Source organism: Anguilla anguilla, chromosome 15, assembly GCF_013347855.1.
Source record: "Anguilla anguilla isolate fAngAng1 chromosome 15, fAngAng1.pri, whole genome shotgun sequence".
Lineage (NCBI taxonomy): Eukaryota > Metazoa > Chordata > Actinopteri > Anguilliformes > Anguillidae > Anguilla > Anguilla anguilla.
This window is the reverse complement of record NC_049215.1, coordinates 4,714,082-4,730,738: the sequence shown is the minus strand read 5'-3', so window position 1 is coordinate 4,730,738 and position 16,657 is coordinate 4,714,082. Positions and strand designations below refer to the sequence as shown.

The following is a 16,657-nucleotide window of genomic DNA, read 5'->3' as shown; positions in this document are numbered from 1 at the left end:
CGCTTTATCACTGATTGCTGAGGTGGGATACATTGCTTTATTTTATTTTTTTCATTAGTCTGTTTCATTCTGACACAGCTCCAAACCAAACACAGCTCAGTGCTTTCTTAAAAAAAAAAAAGAGTACATTGTTTACAATAAAACAGCAAGATGCAGGTGTCACTGTTCAAACATAACCACAGTGGAAGACTAACATGAGGAAAAACTGGCTTCATTCAATATAAGAGCTATAAGCATAGGGGATTAGGTTTAAATTAAAGATATGTTAAAAGTGGCTCTAAAAATAAGAGAAAAGGGAAAGATTGTCAAGACACCAGGTGGCAAAAGTGTGCAATTAGGCCTACACCTAGGGTAGCCTACATTCCAAAGCAGACGCGCTCGCGCTGCCATTAGGCGCAGATAAAAGCACAGAAGGCTTTTATATGATGCGACGACAATTCATGACCCGTTCGGAACTACACTCTGAGGAAGACGAGTGGGTAGGCCAAATTAAGCCAGGTGCTTACTACAGTCTGAAAAATGAACAGACAAAAATGTCTCCCGGCAGTTCTACACTAATCCTTACAGATTAACTAATAACATACAATTAGAGTAAATACAGTAGAATATTTTTGGCTACACAAACGATACAATAGGCTATTAAATAATATAGCCTATCAAGACAATATTTCTTATAAATATTATTTATTTTTTAGTCCAATATTAATGATAGAATAAGCCATTACCATAAGCTTATAGATTGTCTTCAACTGGAAATAAGCGTTACAAAACAGCGTTAAATGGGTTTCCCTCCGCCCTCGGGGTTCACCTGGAAGCTCTCCGGAGTCCTTTCTCAAGCGGACTAGGGTGCGTCGGTGCGATGCGTAATGTGCTAAGTAGTTTGCGTTAAATTGCTAGCACACTGCTTTCTGTAGCTAGAGCCAGTTTATCATTCTGTGCTAACCATTTAACACACTTGACTGCCGAGTTTCTAGCAAGCTGGTTATGTATCCTACGTTGTATCATAGCTAGCTATTAAGCGTGCTGCTTACTTAATTAGCCACTCCGTTTTGCTGACTAATCAGGCAAGTTGCTGGTAAGGTGCTTAGCTGTCTAAGTCGTCTGGATTGTTTGGTAAATTGCTACGTAACGAGCTATCTAGTAGGATTCCTATATTTCATTTTTGCTCGCTAACGCCGGCCCTTTTAAATGATTGGGAAAGTTTTCCGAAACCTGTCTTAATGCAAGTGCTTATGCTGCTTGACCGCTGTTCTTGCGTCAGAAAATCGGGCTAAACGCAGGCTGTCTGCTACTGCTGAGATCCAAGGACTTTAGGCCTATCCATAATGCATTACATAACATTACAGGCATTTAGCTGAGGCTCTAATCCAGAGCGACTTTAACAACGTTTTACATAGCATCCATTTGGATATACACTTAAGAACTTGCTCAAGGACACAAAGGCAGTGTCCTACCCATGAATCGAACCTGCAAACTTTAGCTTTCAAGACCAGTTCCTTCCTACACTGCTGCCTCCAATGCCTTTAAGTATCTTATGGCTATAATAAGCACTATCTATAATGTCCTTAAATATTGTATAGCTATAATTAACACTCTTATCAATCTGTCCTTAAGTAGTCAATAACTATTTTGACTACTCTGTCCACAAGGTCCTTAAGTATTCTCTAGCTATGATCCAAGACTAAAACCGTACACAATATCAGAGTATCTTGATGTTTCTGTGCTGTCCATACATGCAACACACCTTTTGATAATCTTCCTTTGTTCCTTCAACTTTGCTGAAATGAGCAGCTTATACCTGAAATTAATGGATACAGCATTTTTAACACGAAAGATTTAATCTCACTAAAGATTCTCTTTTGATGTGTAGCTAAATGGGAGGACCTTGGATATTTTCAGTAATCACGTGGTGATGCCTGTAATTTTCTCTGGAAACTTTTGGATAGCGTGCATATATAATTCTGGGGCTCTCTTTGATACAGCTGGGTCTCTCTGCTTCGTATTGCTTTGAGCTGCAGTGCCAAGAACTTCCTGTCCAGGTGCACCAAAGCGAGTGAAATCATCAGCTGCTTTAAAGATGGTGGCAGAGTGAATCATTAAGGACAAGAAGGATTTGGGGGTAAGCTGGTGTAATATTCTGTCAGAATTTCTGAAGCTGGGCAGGGAAACCATGACAAGGCCAGTGGTGCCTTTGAAAAAGCCATTTGATTTAGAGGGAAATAAACACCTTGGTCACTCGGTTAAACTGGCCTGTGTGGTAGTGGCAGGAAGGAAACCCATCTCAGTTAGTGCAAGGAGGTATTTAAGTGAAGCTTTATTTTTGGAGGAGACACAGTTGATACGTTTCGGTCGAAATGCAAAGTGGTTCTTTCCTCTGATGGCAACCAGTTTTGCGGACAGGCCAGGATATTGTTGGCTTATGGGAGTTTTTCTCCACAACATGAACATTATTTATGCATATTTTCCTGCTTCAGGTGTGGCCCGTCTCCTTATGACCAGGTTTCCATGGTAATTCCGCAGCTTTTGACAGCATCAGAAGAGTTATTCAGTTGGCCACATTTAAACAATATCCTCTCCGTGGTTACAACTGCTAACCGTAAAGAGCTAAAATGCTGGTTAAGGCTGTCTGCACATCAGTCTATTTTTCTTACTCTTAAGTGATCCTTCTGTATTCCACAGACAAATTACATTCCAAATGCCTTTACTGCCATTGGCACTCTGATAGATAAAATAACAGATTCCACAAAATCCATACTCGTAATTTATATCAAAGCCATTTTCATTTTCTCGAACAATCAATTTCTCAGTGAAGCGCAGAACTAATTTAATGTCGTAATGCGATTCTTCCCGGAAGAACCAAAAGCCAAGAATGGCTGTCACAGTAGGAGATTTTGAAGATAAATGCATATGCAATTTATTCAGCCGTAATTTTATATCGAAAATGCCGTAAAGGTTGTCCACACAGGTAACAGAAAAGATGAAAAGGATTCTTAATGTATTTTGGTCCAACAAATTACAGACAAGATGGAGATTGTTTATTACCCTGTTCGTCTGTAACCAGTGAGCTGTTTTTCGGGCTGGAAAGAGGGTGGATTATGGCTGGAGTCATTCATATGTCATATCTGTCATATCCTCAGTACAGTGTGAAAGGAATGATTACTTTTAAAAAAAATGAAAATGCTCCCATATCACTCATAATAAATGTGGTGGACAGAAATGTTCACACCTTCAGCATTTCAGCAGGTGCCGTCTTGATAACAGATTCGTTTTATGAACAAAATATCATTTATTTAGCCATGTAGATAATTAAGAAGTTGAGAATAATCTACGATAAACACATGAAAGCGATGGGTGTTTACTATGGGCTCACTAAAAGGCCTGCTCCTCCTCCAATGCAATTAATATTAGAAGTACAAACTGCCTTTGAAAAAATCTGTAGAGCTATGCCATTGCTAATGCTTCATAATAAATGGATCAGTCTGTTTTTAGCCTGTGCATTCATACCATGACAGCTAGTGTAGAGGCAGGGTGTAGCAGTAGTGTCTGCCCATCTGTAAAACAGAGTTGATGGCATTCCCTTAGACAGGCGATAACAGCGCACCTGAACATCCTCCGGCGTCCGCCTGAGATGACCCGCTTTAGCGCCGAACCGCGGGCACGTTTCCACGGAAACCGCCCGGCGACTGCCACGTGAACCTCTCGTAAGTGAACCGCCGTGAGCCCGGCCTCGGCCCGACGCGAGAGGAGGATGGCGCGTTCGCCGCAGGGAAAGATGAGTGGTTACGAGACGGAGGCCGACCGCTGTCGGTCTTCATTACGTGGGCGTCTTCTGACGGCTGCAGCATGCTAGCGGCGCCCAAATGAAGGGTGGAGTGTTTTCACTGGTCTCTGCCCAATTCCCCCCCCCCGCTCGCTTCTGATGAGCCTTTTAGAGCTGTTGTGCATTTGGAGGAGCATGGGTGTTCAGTGATTAACACCATGAGCTGTGTGCAGAGGAGCATTGAGTTAATAGGGTTTTGTAGGTGGTTCTCAAGGCTCCCAAAGTCTAAAACCAAACGTCTATATGTTTGATTTTGTATTATTTTCCATTGCTTATACAGTGCATGGGTTTGTCTGCTGAAACACAGGCTGATGTATGTGTGTTGGCTTTCGCTGAATAATGAAGAAAGGTTACTCTTGTGAATTAGCCTCATGTTATGTGTCATTATTAAAAATAAATGCGCCTCCCCAAAGCCCCATAAAGCAGGCTCTGTATGCTGATATGTCTTAACTCCGTCATAGCACGAGGCATCAGTGTTGCAGGAAAATGGCTTCCCTAAAGCCCATGTTGGCTGCATGGCTCATTGACTTCCTTGCAGCTCTTCCCGGGATAATGCTAGATTCACGAAGATCGTCAAATCCGATGACATTTTTAACGCAGGCAACATGCTTACTACGCACTGCACATGCCTGCTGTGTGTGGTGTTGTGTACTGAAATGTATCATAAGGAAGGGGCTGAAAATCTACAGTATTAAATACTGCTCAGCCTCAGTTGTGGTGGGACAGGACACCTACGAGTGCCTTCATAGACACTGGTGGTATAAATGATTGCCACCTCAAACCCACTTGCTCACACGTGATTGTGCACACACTTTCACACACGTACACATACACAGACACACACATTCTTTCACACTTACACAGGAACATGCGCACGTACATGCATTACCACATACATGCACAAATACACTCACATACACATTCTCTCGCACATGCGAACACATACACCGAAACATGCACTTATACCTACATACACACACACACACACAAATTCCCTCATATACTCACACACATTATCATATGCATGCATACAAGTTGTTCACGTGCATCTCCATGACCTCAAATTCTCTAAATAGCCTTAAGGTTGCCTTTTTATGATGTTTATATTGCTGTTTAATTCGCAGGTAAAACTTAATCCCCCTGTCAGTTGTGTGCCATTGCTTTGGTGGCTGACATGAAGTTCTGTGCTGCATTTCACCTAATTTTTGTTCAGGAAAATTCTCATTTAACATTTTAAGTAAGTAAGTCAATCAGTGTCAGTAAGTATAAGTGAGTGAATGACTTCATAATGTTAATGTTTATGACGAAGTATGACGGGGGTGTGCCGACAGATTGTTGGGGGAATGATAGGGAACTGGGTGAATTATTCCTTTAACAGTTTTCTGCAATCATTCATATATTTCTTGATTTCTTGGGGAAGAGGTGGTGGGTTCGAGTTTGTTGCCATCAACTTCCACACATTTAACTTGCATACTCAGGCACATCTGAGGCGGCTCAAACCAGAGCTGTGTGGTTTTCAAATATCTATATTTCTTACTGAATATTTTTTGCGCTTTTATTGGCTTTTATTAAGTTGCAGCCGTGTGACAGAATGTTTGGCTTTTTTTGTGTTGTCTATATTTAAAATATTGTTGTAACTGTTAACAAAGAAGGCCTACACATATGGTGGGGGAAAAAAAAATCAAGAATCGGTTAAAATTGTAATGCATCGCTGTTTTATTGTCAGTGCTGTTACAAATAATAAATTAACAAAATAAACACGTTTCCATTCTTTAGTGCGAAGTCACTTCTCAGAGGAATCCGAACACAGCTATTTGCATAGAAGGAGGAAAGAATCATCTTAATTTTCCGCTTTCTCCACAATGGTGCCGAGTGTCGGCGTTAAGGTCTGACTGGCCTTAGCATAATTTCGGTGGGGTTTAAGGTTGACGAATCAGGCTGTAAAACAATACAAGTAACAGAGTCTAAGTATGTTTTTGAATAAGCATATGGAGGTCTGCTTCTTTATTTCATATTATTTCTTCTGTGCAGTATCCTCTGCCTAGGATTGCATTGAGCACATTTGTGTGAGATTTTAGTCTAAAATGTATCTGCATGATCATGGATATAATTTAAAAATAGTTATCAAAAATTGAAAGAAAGCATGTAGAAAAAGAATAAAGGTTCTATTTCGTATTCGTCGCACGTTTAAGACGTGAAGCCAAAGTGTATATTAAGTGATAATGTAATATATATAAGCACTGATTGTCAATCTGAGAAATTAATACCAGATCCAGATCCAGATAAAGAAATCCGCTGTTTTTTCACACTTGTGGTTTTTGCCTAAAGCCATCTAGGTGATTTGCAAACATGGTGAGCTACACAGGACTTACCTTCAAGCAAAATGGCATTGTATTTTCAGTCTTTATGTTAGGCAGTATACCGATTTTGAAATAGATTTTTTAAATCCCTGTACGGATGTTCATCGAACAGAAAAATGCGCCACTGCAGTTTTAGTAATAATAACGGTATATAACGAGGCTAGTAAAACAACTCTTGGAAAACTTTATGGAGTTCATAAAAAGCGGCAACATCAGTTTTGCGCCAGTGTCCTTCACCCATGTATATATTTTCTTTGTTACAACTGGGGTGACAGTACTGGACGCACTGTTGTGGGATGACTTATTTTTCTGGGAGGTGCAAGTTGAGTTTGGAGACGCTGGCGAAGGAGAAGCATGTTGTCGCTTATGGTTGCTTGGTACTTGTCCATTTACCTGGCTATTATTTGTTCCCGTGCACCTGCCCATCGGCGATTGTACTGGGAAAACTGGACCCTCAAATTTTTCAGCGTATACGGCTGATCAGTGGATCTGCACGTATAAGAATCCCATTTTGGGTAGTAGCCTCCATACGATCCTGAACTGTCATAGCAAGCGACTTTCTGCATTGTTAAGATTTAAACTGAGAAGGTCTGCGTGCTCTTATCCAAAGGCATGGATTTTATGCTGTCATGTGACTGGAAGAGCCCACTTCTTGTTTTCTTTTTCACCTGCAAGAGAATACAAGGGAATCCAGTTCGACTTTTAACCCACAATAACAGCGTTTACATATACATTTTGGGCAATTTACAGATGCTCAAATCTTGAGTTATTTACATAGGACTAACATTCTTACTGTATTTTTTTACATGGAACCCATTTTCAGAGAGCCCCAAAATGTTTGGGACAAAGACTTTTTTCTTCATTTGGCTCCATGTTCCACAATTTTAGATTTGTAATCAGCCAATTCACACTTTGACAGAGTGCAGATTCTCAGCTTTTATTGAAGCGTATTTTTTTTTACATTTTCACCATGTAGAACTTACACAGGACTTTTTATACATGGTCCCCCCATTTCAGGGCAACATAATGTTTGGGACAAATGGCGTCACAGGTGCTTCTGATGAGTCAGGTGTGTTTTGTTGCGTCCTTAGTGCAGGTATAAGAGAGCTTTCAGTATCTACTCATTATTCTAGGCTTTTTGGTTGACTTTGGAGTCTGTTATTGGCGTTTGTCAACATGAGGACCAGAGCTGTGCTGCTTGAAAGTCAAGGCAGCCATTATGAGGCTGAGAAATAAAATAAAAAAAACTGTCAGGACTATTGGCCAAACCTTAGGCTTACCAAAATCAAGAGTTTGGGCAATCAATAAGAAGAATCCAAGCCCTGGCGAGCTCAGTAATTTGCAATGGGTCGAGGAAGACCTCTACAGTTGATGACCAAAGAATTCTCGCCATTAAGAAAAATCAGAAACGCTCTTCAGTAGGCAGGCACGGATGTGTCAGTGACCTGTGTCTGCAGAAGACTTCAGGAACAGGACAACGGAGGCCACACTGCAAGATGCAGTCTGCTATGGCAGAGGTCCTCAATCTTATCCAGAAAGGGCCGGTGTGGGTGCAGGTTTTTGCTCCAACCAAGCAGTTACACAGCTGATCCTACTAATCAAGGCCCTTAGCAAAGATTGTAGTGGTTGATTAGTAGAATCCGGTGTGTAACTGCTTAGCTGGAACGAAAGCCTGCACCCACACCGGCCCTTTCTGTGTAAGATTGAGGACCCCTGTGCTATTGGATGGCAAGAGCAAAGTATGGAGGCCAAAAGGTACTGTCCAGGATCCAATCTGTACCCCCCCCTTCTAATCTGTGAAACCTGGTGGTGGGGGTGTTGTGGTTTGGGCATGCCACAGGTACTGGCTCACTTGTCTTTATTGGTGATGTTGCAGATAGCAGCAGCAGAATTAATTCTGTAGTGTACAGAAGCATCTTATCTGCTCAAGTTCAAGCAAATTCCTCCAAACCCGTTGAACAGCGCTTCTTCCTACAGCAAGACAATGATACCAAACTTACTGCTAAAGCAACAAAGGACTTTTCCACAGCCAAAAGCCCAAAACGTTTTTGACTGGCCAATTATTCAACCAATCTGGATCCAATTTAACATGCATTGCATATGCTGAAGAGAGAACTTAAGGCAGCTAGTCTCAAAAACAAGCAGGCGCTGACAATGGCTGCAGTACAGGCCTGGCATAGCTTCACCAGAGATGATACTCAGCATGTCATTGCATGCAAGGGATATGCAACAAAGTAGTAAATATAAGCACTTTCATTTACATAAGATTAATATGTCCCAAACATTATGAAGCACACTATGTGGCAGGATATTTACTGAAGCAATTCAGCCTAAGTACCCTTTCCTCAATGTTACAAGGGCAGTGCCCCACCCGGGAATCAAACCTGCAACCCTGGAGTTGCAGTCATTGGACTCCAGAAATGAATTGTGATTTTCCTTTTTCAAATGGATCAGAAGTCATGCAAGACAAATGGGTCATTTAAAAGCAATAGGACCATTTTAGCACAGTATTCACAAAAGAAAACCAAATGATATTACTCACAGATATTATCTGTGCAATGAAGTGGTGATTCTCACTGAAATGTGTCACTTAATGTTGTAGCCAGATAAACCACTTTGTAGTTATGTGTGTTTGTGTGAGTATGTGTGTGTGAGTGTGTGGTTTTGTGATTGTATGTGTGTGTGTGTGTGTGTGTGTGTACAGTATGTGTGTGAGTATGTGTATGTGTGAGCTTGTGTTTGTGTGTGAGTGTGTGTATTTGTGAGCTTGTGTTTGTGTGAGTGTGTATGTGTGAGCTTGTGTATATGTGAGTGTGTGTGTTTGCATGAATGTGTGTATGTGTGAGTTTGCGTATGTGTGAGCTTGTGTTTGTGAATGTTTGTGTGTGTGTGTGTCTGTGTTAGTTTGAGTGTGCATGTGTGAGTGTGTGTATGTGTGAGCTTGTGTTTGTGAATATCTGCGTGTGTATGTGTCTGTGTGTTAGTTTGAGTGTGTATGTGTGAGTGTGTGTATGTGTGAGCTTGTGTATGTGTGAGTGTGTATGTTTGAGTGTACGTATGTGTGAGCTTGTGTTTGTGAATGTTTGTGTGTGTGTCTGTGTTAGTTTGAGTGTGTATGTGTGAGTGTGTGTATGTGTGAGTGTGTGTGTTTGCATGAATGTGTGTATGTGTGAGTGTGTGTATGTGTGAGCTTGTGTTTGTGAATGTTTGTGTGTGTGTGTGTGTCTGTGTGTATGTGTGAGTGTGTGTATGTGTGAGCTTGTGTTTGTGTGAGTATGTATGTGTGAGTGTGTGTATGTGTGAGCTTGTGTTTGTGTGTCTGATTGTGTGAGTGTATGTCTGTGAGTGTGTATGTGTGAGTGTGTGTTTGTGTGAGTATGTCTGCGTGAGTGTGTGTACGTGAGTGTGTGTGTGTCTGTATGAGTGCATGTTTGTGTGAGTGGGTTTCTGCTCCCACATTTTGTTTTGTTTTTTTCAGTTGAAAGCACCAGGGACACAATAGGAAGTTTAAAGGATAACTCAAGCATAAAACCGTTTTTTTTTTGTTTTATTTTGCATAAAATTCATTAATGAAAAAGGAGTGAGTCTGTCTTTGAGGCCCATATTATTCCTTTCACTATTATCTCATAATATTTCTCTACTCGTGTATTTGTATTTGTATTTATGTACTTTGCTTAGACCTTGTTCCGCAGACATAATTGAAAAAAGTACTGAAAATAAATATGAAGGGAAGCAAGCAGATTCATGACTGTCTTCTACATGCTTCTATATACAGTATATATATCACATATAAATATCGAGATGGTTATTTCTGTGTCACAGATAATGTCCCGAACGACATAATAGGTTGTGCTCGCGGTCAGCCCAACTGACATACAGTTAGGAAGCGCTGCAGTCCACACGGCGCTTATCAATGCGTCTGTCAATGAGAAGTGCGGAAGAATTTATGAGTGCTGACGTTGTGGTCTTCAGTGCCTTACTTAGGAATGAAAAGAAAAGCACGCCTCAAGACTGGCACCTTCAGAAGTGTTAAACAGTCCGTAGGCGGAAGACCAGCCGTAGAACTCCCTGTTCAGCAGCCTCTTCCCCTGCTTATAAGCGGAACTCTCAGCTTCCACAGCACTGCCATTTCCTGCCCAACACCGTGAACGGGAAACCAAGAAGGCGCCAATATTAACAATGAAAAGGATTATCCGTTTGCCGCAAATTAGGAAACTGTTAATGGCACTAGAAGTAGGAATGAGCAGACTATTTCGTTTTCTTTATGCGTCTAATTTGTGTTTTGAGACATTAGAACTGTCCCGTTTTAGGAGCTTTCTTGTGTCGTATAAAATGTGTTAGCGATGTTTCCTCGTCGATCTGGGGAGAATTTTTTTTGTTTTTTTACGATGCTGTTATTAGTCATGTCCTGGATACTGGTAGGAATGCCTGAACGAACATGTTTTTAACATAATTCGTATGTGAAATAAATAATTATTTAAATATTTAAAATGCCTGTTTAAGATGCTCATTGAAATCTGTAATATCCTTATTCGAATTATTCAATATTCTGAATGCAGCATATGCATATGTATTTTGCTGTTAGATTTGAAACTCAAGCATGATACAATAAAATGTAAACTATATCTGTGTGCAGAGACCTGGGGTACTTTTCAAAATATCACCAGGGAGTGGTGGTTGCTGTTGCGTGGTATGAGGTCGTGTTTCTTTGAAGTTGTATCTTACTTTTCCTTGTGTTGAATCGGGAATATTTTTTTTTCCTTCGCGGGTTCTTCATAATGGACTGTGGCTCCCCGTTCTAAAAGGCGAAAAGCAAATCATCCAGTACAGGTGGCCTATTGTTTCTGGTGCTATCTCTTCATTCCTGTGTTGTGTGTTGATCATTTAACCATATATAGGATGAAGTTATTTTAAAAAGCATATTTTGTTTATAGCCCCCCTCTGTGTGTGTGTGTGTGTGTGTGTGTGTGAGAGAGAGAGAGAGAGAGAGAGAGAGAGAGAGAGAGTGCATAACCCATTCCACATGTCTTGATCAAACCACATCTCTTTAATCATTAACTGTGCCCGTGTTTTTCCTGTTATTTAAATGCAAATGTATTATTTTGGCTGTAATTATTGCACGCTGTACCACTATTACCACAATTTTGATGGATTCATCAAGAATGGTTAATGCTATAAAATCGCAAATGGAAACTATCCAAAAGATGGCCGGCCAAAATATTTAGCAGTAATAGACTGACCTTTGACCCCTTCGGCAATAACTCACAGATTAATGAACAACGAACGAGAGACACTCAAGTTACTGGGAATGCTACCCGTCGCTAAACTTTTATCATTTTTTAAAGATTTCAAATCAGAAGCTAATATTTAAGGCTCTTAAAGAATGAGCTGCATCTTACTTTTAGATGTTCTCACGAGATGGGTTTATATGCCAAACGATGTTTGCATTTTTACGCAAGTCACACATGAAATAAATATATCCTGGACTTTGCGATGCGAGGAGACTATTTACTTTAATTTACGATGGATGTAAGGAGCTTATGATTTAACGTGTGAAGTTGGTTAGCGGAATGGGAACGTCAGCTCACCTGTTCATTTCGTGGGATCGTTATTTAGATTTTTATATCTTGGCATGGTTATATTTTCTGAAACAATGTGTCTAGCCCAAGTAATGTTACGGCAAGTTTGTAATAGCGCAGTGGGCCTAACGTGACGATCAGTTGAACTTATTTCAGTTTTGTGACTCTGGGTTCGGTCTTTTCACCTAAATGTGTAAAATCAGAAGCTAGGCTATTGTTTGAATCTACAAAATAACTTAATATATATTGCTGCAATTTTGAGAATTTTTCAGCCAAAGCATTCCCTCCAGCTCGCTTGGGTTGTGGATTAAGTAACTGCATTCTGTCCGATAATTTCCCATGTCTGAACCATTCATGCCAGTCTCTGTAAACAATGGATTTATATAAAACTGGTTTGGGCTTTTATGTCCACGTGTTACTAATCGTATACACTTTTATTACTTACTGGACAGTTATTTAGACAATCCATATACATCACAGACGATTTAGCTTAAATCCCTGCAACGCCATAATAATAATAATAATAATAATAATAATAATAATAATAAACAATAATAATAATGAGACACAGCCAGTGCCCCCAGCAGTACGATACATGCTAAAGTTATAAAATCATAAACTGGCTTTTAAATATTTAGTCCGCTTTTACATATCAGTGTTAAAAGAAGAGGATCTGTTGGAGAACTAGAAATCACATAATTTCACCGGCTTGAAGTAGTTTATATACCAAGATCGTAAGATAATAATACCGTTATTATTATTGCTGCGGTCGTTACAGAACTATTAACAACAATTGTAATAATTAGAAGAAAGAGAACATTTAGGACTATAACCAGGTGTGTAACCTAGTTCAACTAAATTACAATTAAATTGAGAATAGGCAAGATTAGATTATCTGAATTTAGAATAAAGAAATTTTAAAAGATATGGTAGGACTCCTAAAACCCAAGTAGCCCAATGTGGGTATATGTAGGTTACAACACATGAATCACGTCCAAACAACATACATTGGTAATGAGACAACGAATGAATGTGATTTAAGATGTCAGTTTCCGTCCTCTTTTATTTCACTCTATCTCTGAAATTGCAAGATCAGCTAAGTATCGTGTGTGTAAGTGTGGCGTGTGTTTGTGCGCGTGTGCATTGTGTCCTGTTTTCGGTGCTCCATTCGTCCATGTACGCTGCCCATGGTTGCTATAAAGAACTATTAACTTTTGGAATATATATTTTTAATTCTCCAAAATGTACATGGAAAATCCCAAATTCTGACGAAATTAATTGTATTTATATAGGCCTACAGTGCGTTAAAATTTACGTTTTACCATGCAACTGCTTACCTGTGAATCAGTTCATCATATGTCTCTGTTTCTCAGCATGCTTCCTCCCCTGGATTCATCCTTTGCCCTTTGTCCGTTGATAATATTGTCCTAAACCCCATCCTGCGGTTTTAAAGGCATTCCCATGTTAATGTGTGGACAGTAGGCTATTCCCCGTAAAATAAAGACCGGCGCGCGCTGTACGACCAATAAAAAAGCCAATGCAATTGATACCCTTCTAAAATATGGTTGACAATCACCCTCTCGTTGTTTAAAAAAAGGGGTTACAGCACTACGTCCAATTTTTAAGGTGACATATTATGACTGTGATAGCCGTTTGGAATCCCTTTAGAACGGCACATAAAGGCAGTCCCATATAAGCACATTCGTTCACGTGGTGCCCGATTGTCTTTGCTGAGGCTGGTCCTTCAACAAAGCCGTGCAGCACACACGAATTTTTACGTGGCGGAGTTTGAGTGGGTGTGTGCACAGGTTCATCTGTTTTTCCCTCTTCACCATATTCCACCTTCCCATCGAATATAAAAGAGAAATGTAGCCATTTTTCTTTTGCGTTTTCTGCATCTTTTTTAGGGAGGCTGGGAGATTAGCATGCACAAATCAGAATTCTGCTTTGTATCTATATATACTCGTGTGTTGCATGCTGACAAGGTTTTGGTTTTTAAAATGCTCGTGTGGCTACGAAGCTGCAGTCATTGCAGTATTGCTGCCGTACTCCAAAATTGTATGCATTTCCAAATCGTTACAAATCATCCATTGTGACGTCGGGATTATTTTCTACCTGCCGTAGCCTATTATATTCTCGTTGATTTTGTATAATAATTTTAGGATAACAATGTTTCAGTTGCCCAATAATCCACCTACAGTGAATATACTCTGACGTGCATATTTTCTGGTAGGTCACTTAACCTGAAATAGGCTACAGTTTCAACCCATCGGTAGTCTAAATACTGGTTCGATATAACCAATGTTTATTGAAAGCAGTGGTTCTGAAAATCATTCCTTATACTTGTTTCATCGTGTTATGCTTTAGTACACAATGTAACATCAGTTTTGAAAGTGTATGCCTACGGAGACGATAGCGAGCAATTGGAAAGTTATGGTGTGTAAGTCTAAATACATGTCGCGTCCCTGTGCAAACGGAGTGTGCTGCAAAACTGGAGTGACTAAAATGTTCTTTGAGATTTTCTTCTTCTACATCCATGGAATTTGTAAGCTCTGTCTGTGTAAATACAACCAAAATGTCATTTCATGACGTGGGATTGCTTCCGTCCAAACTGTCTTATCTCCACTGGAAGATGGAATTAAAAACGAGGTTGGTTACGCGAAGACGTGGTGCCCTTCAACCCTTCATCCGCGACGAGAGCCTGCTTGCGGGGGAATACGTCCCGGGGAAAAGATGCAAAACAGCGTATGTTCACGGTGCAATAAAACCGAAAGATTTACAGCCTACACCCGCCCCCAGCAGCCTCGTACCCTTTCAGGAACGACTGGGAATGATTTAAGCTAGAACGAGGCAGACCACTGCCAAATATCTCTCACCTCTTCTTTTCAGTGAAATTATCATGTTCGTTAATGCTTTAAAATGGCTACAGAGTATGATCTTACTTGTTGCCGTTTGAATCTAAGCCAAAATGTCCATCTTGTTTACGATTCTGTGGAAAGTAAACAACATATATCTTTAAATGCTTTCTCAATTTTTTTATTCTGTCGAGCTTCTTGATTTCTATCCCATAATCATGAAAAAACGAAAAATAGAACGAAGTTAAATTTTCGAAATTTGTTGTGCAGTAGGCGCATTAAACATTTGCTGACTCTTATTTCTTTTTCAAAACAATAATACAAAATAGGCCTATGACATTAAACATGTTCAAGAATGCACTTTTTTTGCAACAAGCTAGTGAGTTAAAGAAGCATTTCCAGAATCTTAGCGTACACCAGACAAAGGCCGCTCATTATGGATACGAAGAACAGGCAATAGCTGACGAAGAACACCGCCTTACTTCTCAAATCAAAGTCCGCTACGATTCAGGAACCACAAAACGACATAAACGCCCGAAAACATTTAAGTTTTAAACGCAACTGTGATATAATTGCGAAATGTTTAGTGTTTTTCATTCTTTTGGTTTGATACTGAAAAGGATCAGGTTTCGGTGGAAAAGGCTCATTGTGCATAATAACTCATTTCAACTAAAAGCTGCCTCAAGCCCAAGCTCAAGTATCAAAGGGCGCTATTTGTCAAATGCACGACAGATCAGTTAATTTACGGTCTTATTCAAAATGAAACTGAAATGCTTACCCAAGCTTATATTCGTTCAGATGCGTATGTTTTTTACAGTGCGAAGGATAACAAGAGTTTCTGTTTATAGTTTATCGGAATCTCTCCACAGTTTTCTAGTTTGGCAAGAGTCCTAGCTATTAATGACGATACCGGGCTTTCAGGGGGCATAGCCTATTGCAGTAATTATTTAGAAAATCATGTGTGGTTAAATAAAAATAATTAAGGAATCATATCGTCCCGAGTCATATATTGTGATATGCAAAAACAGTGCTGCGTATATCTTACTGAGCTTCACTGAAGGGCAAAGACATAGGTTCTTCAAACACTTGGACAATAAACATGGCCGTGTGTTGTGAGCGTGGTAGTGGTGGTTCGGTGCCCCTGCCTCGCGCGTTCATGTACTTAATACAGATCAGAACGTCGGCTGATTGTCACGATTGATTCGCACCTGAATTCTACGGGATGTTACTTCCACATATTTCTGTAAAAAAAAAAATGAACCACATACCTGTAGGTTCAATGCTTTCCCTCAAAGCATCAAAAAGAGGCTTTTTAAATGAAGGTACACCGAATATCCTCAAACCAGTGAGTTCTGATGAAACAATCCAACTAAAAAAAAAAACTTACAAATAATACAGAGAAGACATCGCTTGTAATGTACATGTGGTGGACGTTTGTAGGGCATTAAGCAATATTAGACTGGTTTTTTTTCTTTAACAATAAGGTGAAATTAGAAATACATGTTTTGAATTTGCATGCAACATGCAAATCAATTGATTTCATATCTGTATGGCTGACACTGTGTGGGGGTGCGCGCACAATCACTGTCTTTCATTTAAACCTGTGTATTTTCAAATGTATTGAGACTGCCCATTTATGTGCATAATAAAACATTTTTATTGACACTGTTACACGTTTCGTCAAATTATGTATTTGGGGAAAAAACAATAATCGTTTCCTGTTTTTCATTAAAAAACGAGAAGTAGCGTTTAGGACCGTAATGATATTATTTTCTGACCAAAAATTAATTATGAATTCTCTGTGAGGTGAAACAAAAAATCCCATCCTTCAAAGGATACCTGAAGTCTTACTAATTATTGAATGTGGAGACGTTATGGATGCAATCATTTGTTGCTGTAAGGAGTTCGTAGTTTTTAAACTTGTCTGATAGAAAATGTAAGCTACTGTTGTTGTATTACCAGTAATTTTAATCCATCTGATTAATATTCCAAGTTAAGATATCCAGTGGTATCTATATGAATATAAAGATATAAATGCAATTG

General features: G+C 39.7%; 1 long non-coding RNA gene across 2 annotated transcripts in view; it reads left to right on the top strand.

The window, feature by feature from the left end:
* The first annotated feature begins 818 nt into the window (after positions 1-818).
* LOC118213654 overlaps positions 819-16,657 on the top strand; it is a 68,713-nt gene continuing 52,874 nt past the window's right edge. The window contains exons 1-2 of one of the 2 annotated variants that reach the window (XR_004762480.1): positions 819-846; positions 1,983-2,119. This is a non-coding gene — a long non-coding RNA (uncharacterized LOC118213654). Of the gene's footprint in view, positions 847-876; positions 1,076-1,982; positions 2,120-16,657 lie in introns of those variants that run through there. The other variant, XR_004762479.1, reaches the window with a different exon arrangement.